The sequence below is a fragment of the Pinus tabuliformis genome, chromosome X (genome assembly GCF_031772625.1).
Source record: "Pinus tabuliformis cultivar Carrire ecotype Pingquan chromosome X, CPIR1, whole genome shotgun sequence".
Classification (NCBI taxonomy): domain Eukaryota; kingdom Viridiplantae; phylum Streptophyta; class Pinopsida; order Pinales; family Pinaceae; genus Pinus; species Pinus tabuliformis.
The window spans coordinates 445,492,376-445,499,284 of record NC_142308.1 but is presented as its reverse complement, the minus strand read 5'-3'; positions in this window follow the sequence as shown (position 1 = coordinate 445,499,284).

Sequence of the window (6,909 nt, the reverse complement as noted above, 5' to 3'; positions counted from 1 at the left end):
GGTTTCGCTCCTCCAAATAGGGTCATCGTGGCATTTTCGCTATAATTTTTTTCTACAACGTTTCAGAAGAAAAAAAAACCATTTGAGATGAAATCACACTAAACCTTGGGTCCAAATTTTTGAGCTTTTTGCGTTATATTTGCGGAGATATGATCTGAGGAATTTGGTATTTTTGCAGACTCCTGAATTACATTCCGAACAAGTGATCTAGGGAAAATAATCATAACATTCTCTCTGAGCATCGGATTGAAGTTTCATAAGAAGGTACAGAAAGAGGATGGACTGTGGTTTCTTATATATATTTTTAGAGCCGAAGGTGGAAACAGGGATACGTGGCATGTCATACAAGTTCGCTCTAGAGAACTAGTCTATAATCAGGCCACTATGGGAGATTTGGCATTACTCTTCCTTGGAGAATCCAATTTGGATCAAATTCGTGGCATTGGAAAGAGGACACAGAGGGCTACTGCAAGTCGTAATTTTAGAACTGGATCATCTGAAATTACAGAGATACATCAGAGGCAATATCAAGCTCCTACAAAGTGGAAAAAAGGTGTGTAGATTTTTTTATAATTTTTTCTTAAGCTTGGTTTGAAAAATTATTTTGAAGGAATTCAAAGGGCATAGTAGAGCATTATTATCGGTAACTGATGCCCTGAGGAAAGAAAATGCAAACACCTAGTAAGCAAACTGAAAGCTATAGCATGACTCATGAAGAAGAGGAATAAATGCTACATGATATATCAAAATTACAAGACCAAGTGCAACAAATGTCACTCTCACAAAAGCTAACAAAAGCTAAGATAAATGGCGTGGAATCTAAGATAAAGGGCATGGAAGCTAAGATGAATGGTATGGAAGCTAAGATGGATGATTTGAAGATATATTTTAAGACAGATTTGAAGAGAGACATGGCAGATTTGAAGACAAATTTTCATGCTGCTCATATAAATTGCGACCGGGTTCAAGATGAACACATCACATAGGTAGAGGAGTAGGAAGGTGAGGATTCTTTCAATCTTTTTTAGAATCCTTCACATGAATATGGTGTCTCGTCATTCTTGGATGATATTGGATGTGTTAATCTCGGAAGTGAATCAAATGAAATAAATTTGTTTAAATTTACATCCTCGGGCAACAATCATTCATGATGATGATTCCATTGATGTATGCAATGACGAATGCCCAAGAGCATCAACTAACATTTTGGTTTGTCATGAATATTTTAATTTATATCTAAAATATAATTTGGTTAAAGAATATGTATCTATCAGAACTCCTCTTCATCTCACTATCGCTTGTGCTCTACCATTTATGATGCATCTACTTGTGAAAAATATATTGCATGCTCTTCAATTTCTTCATCCAGTGAGTTAACTTCTCAATTGATATAAGGTGGGGAGATTATCCATGATGAAAATGAAAAAAATCAAATCATTAAGTACTCTTTTCATCCCCTATCATCTCTTCTCTTTCATGAAGACAACTCTCCAAATGAGCTTGCTCACGATATTTCCTCGATTTCTTTATCTTTGGATTTGCGATCAAAAGAATCTTTCAATTTGAGTAATCTGGCTGTTGAAAGTTGAAAAAGTTGGTCGAATAAGTGACAGAGATGGTTTTCATCTGACAAAAATGGTATTATTGAAACCAATTGTAGTAGCTATCTTCACACTATGCACGATCTGGTTCAATCTTCAGGATTTGATTTTACAATACTTGAATGTTCCAAGACTTGTCGAGAATGTTGGAATTATGACTAATTTGTTGTCCTTGATGGAAGCCTTCTTGATGAGTTTTCTTTTGATGGAAACCTACTTAATAAACATGTCAAAATTATGGTAGCAGGATAAGTATTCAGGTGAGTACATATGTGAAAAAAATATTGGACTAAGGAACATCATCTCAAAGACATAGGAATGATAAAGATGAAGTTTGAAGAAGAATACATGGGTTATGTGAAGCAAATCCGCATACACACGCATGTATAAAGAAGAAAAGGTGTGTACATTTTTTGCACCATACTTAATAAACATTTCAGAATTATGGTAGTAGGATAAGTATTCAGGCGAGTACATATGTGATAGAAAGATTGGACTAAGGGACATCAACTCAAAGACATAGGAATGATACATATGAATTTTGAAGAAGAATACATGGGTTTTGTGAAGCAAATCTGCATACACACGCATGTATGAAGAAGAAAAGGTGTGTACATTTTCTGCACGATAGTATTCTAAATACCAAGGGAATTTTGGCATGGTACTGACCCATAGTATTTAGCCCAACAATGGATATTTCATCCTATCAAAGAATACCATCAAAATTAGTGTGGTTCTAACCATAGTATTGGATAAGGGCTAAGCTATATAAGGATATGAAGACCAAATTACTTTATTTGTGCAAGTGATGAAAATTATATAGCTATATTTGAAACAATTGTGCATGTAATAGGATATTAATGAATTGTTTGATCTGAAACTCAGTATGCAACTGGGAATTTGATGATCGATCAGATCCAATAGATCTAAAATGACTATATTGATAATGTATTAATTTGATCTGTAATATTTATGTCAAACACTTATTTTATTATGTATGCCAAGAGATGGGTTTGTTATGAAGGTCTGATGTGTAGCAAAGCTATAAGTCGATAGTTGTAGATCTATACACTAGTTTGATAACCTAAAAGGCACGTACATTCATATGTTTAATGTCGGTAAGTTGCGTATCAATTCTACACTTCGGATGACTTTGTATATGGGTTTGATTCCTGAGAAATGTGTATACACGTGGAAGTGTTTTGTGGAAAGCACATATATAAGTTAGGGTTTTGCTAAATAAGATGTTTGATCAATGTAATTAGCCTTGTTGTGTTTTTGTTGTCTGTCAACGAAGTCTTACTTGATGATCTGGGTTTAACAGTGATGCTTGAAGTTGAATTAATTGATTGAAGAGTGATGATGTTGCTATTTGTATGTGATTTGTGATAGTTTTCTAATTATTTTAGAGTAATTCAATGGTCCAAGGTTTAACTCAGTGTTTGTTTCAAAATGGCAGTGATTCAGTTTCAGAGTTCAATTTTTTGAGATCTGCACACAGGTATGCTTTGAGGATCCTTTAATGAGAAACTCGAAGCTTCCTTGCAGTGGTAGTTGGTAAATCTGAGAAGGGGGCTGGAGCTACCTGTCGGTGGGTGCTAGTAAATGAGATCAGTGGGTTGAAGCTCCCTTCCAGTCGGTGCTGGAAAATGAGAGAAGGTTGTACCCTTCTTTAGGTGGGTTCTTGCGTGCTGGTATGAGCTTGCACTAATACAATATTGTAAAAAGAAAAACATTATAATAAAAGATGAAGGGAGAGACGAAAAGAGTAGTGGGTTTTTCCCACATTGGGTTTCCATGTAAAAATCCCAGTGTTCATGTGTCGGTGTGTTTCTTATGTGTGATGTTTATTATGTTCTTACTACACATGGTTATTATTTAACTAATGCCTAATGATGTACTGATACACTGGTTCAAGTTAAACAAATGATGGATTAACTAAAAAGTTAGTTAACTAGATATACACTATTTGTGTGCATAATAGTCATGTACATAAACAATTTTTATTTATTATAATCGTGTATAGAAATATGGATGATAACAAAAGAATTTTAGAGAATCTCAAAATACTGATTCACCCCCCCATCTTAGTATATTTAACAAGGATATTAACACTACCTTAGGACAAACATTTTTTATATAAAACAAATAAATAACATGATGTCAATTTGTTACTTGACCAACCTCTTGACCACTCAATTAATTACTCTGCTTATTAGACACTTAACTAGCTATATCTAGAAGCTCCATATATGTCATGAACACACACAATGTTATGTTCCAACAATCTTAGTTCCTGAGATTGTATAATATAAGAGTACTAGGGGATTTTGAGGATGTTGAATTCACTTTTTCAATGAATATGCATCAAATACTACGAAAGCGTGCATATTCTAAAAATTCTACATTTTACCATGCCTTGCAACATGTTTGATTATATGCAATGAGCATGAAGGTGTTAATGACATAGATATGGAAATAAGGAGAAGATGCATTCCCATTCAATGTGTTTATGACATATATCACCTATCCAAATTGAGGTTTCCAACATCTTCCATCCATTATTCTAAATTGAAAGTAGAGGAACAAATTTGCAAGGTTTTGATTATTATGGTATAAATACTTAAAAGAGTTAAAAATATTGTAGCTAGAGTATCTCTATTTCCAAATGTTCTATGTCAACAAAACAATTATCCATGATGGTGATTATTGTTGGATATATTGCAAAGGATTAAAAAGTGATTACATTAATGGAGATTATGGGGTAGGATTGCTAGATACTTAAAACAAAGTAAACTAAGATAATGACTAAAAACATTTTAGTGAAATATTAGTAGGAAAACTAGAGTTTAGAAGTGCATGGGGATTCCAAATGAAGAATTTTTTTGTTGCTATGAAAAATATCCTCCAAAAGTATGCCTACACTTGAATTTTTGAGCCTACTGTGGATCTTGCGGTTACTAGTTCTGTAGCCATTTATAACTCTATTAAGTCTTGAGATCCATTTTGGTTTGGAAGTGTCGAAGCCACTTCTAACTCTATTAAGTATTAAGCTCCCTTTTGGATTGGAAGCGTCAAAGCCACTTTTAACTCTATTAAGTCTTGAGCTTCCTTTTGGACTGGAAGTGTCGAAGTCACTTGCATACACATGCTCAGTTCGTAACAATTGCATGAGTTCATTCTTCTACACAAGCTTTAAAAAAAATATCATGATCCATCAAGATTGTGACCTGTGCGATTTCCACTCCATGTCGATAGTCAGTTCACACTAACATCGATAGTTTCTCACTTCTAGCTACGTTTGTACTACTATTTCAGTGAGTTTTGAAAATTGTCGCTTCACGCACCTTTATTTTCGCGAGTGTTGTTTTCATGATTTCAATTGTTGATTTCACTTTATTTTTGTTTAATTACTTTCATTTCCATATTATGTTCACCCTAGAATGTTTTGTTTCCACCATTGTTCACATATCTCAAGTGTCATTAGCACTTTTATTTTTATATTGGAAGTGTCGTCTTTTGGCATGGGAATTGTCACTTATCATGTAAAGTGGATTTTTTTTATTTCAAGGTGAAATATTTGTGATAATGATTTTTTATTATCATGTAGACATGTTCCACACTCATTTCCAATTTTTTACACATTGTCGCACAAGTGTCGTCATTGTTGTTGCAAATTATATCTTTTGGGCCGCACATGGAATGGGTTGTCATAATGTTGTTTAATTGAGGAAATTATGTTGTTCATGTGTTTTGAGTGTTCCATGTTGTTTATTCAAGTGAAATAAATGTATGATCATGTTCAAGTATTTCTTCTATTCAACTTCCTCCCACTAATCCAACACTTAGTCAAAAATGGAAAAAATCCTGACTGGGCCACTTAGCTTCATCCAACCCTCCTGAATTGGAAATTATGCAATCTTGGTCCTCAAGCAGTAACGTTGTCTCTTGAAATTTCACAATGCATAGTCTCTTCCTCCCACAACTACGCATTTCACAAACTCAATGCTCAAGCCTAGCCCCTAAGTCCTAAAACTATGCAATCTTTCTCTCGAGCTAAGCCAACATTGCAAATTTTGCAGTCTCAATCCTCAAGCATTAGTCTTGCATTCAAAAAATACACAATGGTTTACTCACCTATCCTCCTATCATTCAAGTACTGTGAATTTTCAATTTCAGTGTTCAAGCTTGTGCCTTGTCCTCAAAATCGATGCATTCATGCCCTCCAGTCATGCCTAAATTCCACATTATGTAGTATCAAACTTCAAGCCCAGCCCTTGACCTCCTAAGCTACACAACTGCATAGTTACCTAGCCCTCTCTACTATCGATAACTACAAAGTTAGCTGAAACAGTACAAAAACCCTCAGCCTAGCTAACTTACTCCTAAAATTGTGCAATATTTTTTCTCAGTTCAAGCATGAACTGTGTATTACACATTATAAAGGCTCAAGCTTGACCCTTCACTTCCTGAGTTGCTTAACTTCACAGTCACTAAGCCTCTACCTCAACCTGCCACCAGTTTATGTCTTAGCTAATGGATCATCATGGAAGATTCTAGACTAGGGATTTATCAGATTGATGTTGTCTTTTCAAGAGTGGATTGTAGATGTAAGAAATATATCATGTTATCGCAAGATGATGGAGAAAGAGATGGGAAAGGAGGACATGATAGAAAACAAATATGGAGCTAAAGAAATAATATGATCATCAGGGAGGAAGATGAAGGAAGAATAGATTACAACAGAAGATCAATTATCAGGACTACATGAAGACTCCATATGGTTCACAACCCTTTGGATGGTGGATATGAAGAATAAATCATATCTCTCATGAAGATGAAGCATTACACATCTATTATTGAAGACAGAAAGGAAGAAGCAACAAGAAGGATAGCTTGCCACCACCACATCATCATGCAGTCCATGTCATTGATGTCATGTCATGTTCTATGATGAGTCATCATATGCCACATCATTCTTGTGGATTATGTAATTATTTATTCAAAATGTATTATAAAGTGGAAGTCCAAAGGACACAATCAAAATATGAACAGGCATGTAAAGTCGAAAAGTCATAGAAACTCAAATAGGCATGCGGTAGTCAAAGAGTCACAAGGAAGGTGAAGCATCACATATTGGCTATATATACACCCTCACTGTATGAGCAAAGGAATTTCCACCTTGGCTCCTCCTACAAGGCCTTAGAGAGACAAACTAGTTCTTTTGGGGAGAAAGGAGTGGCTCCAATGCTCTGTTATTGGAGCTAGTGTTTTCCATTGTATACATGTGTTCGGGAACTTTTACCTA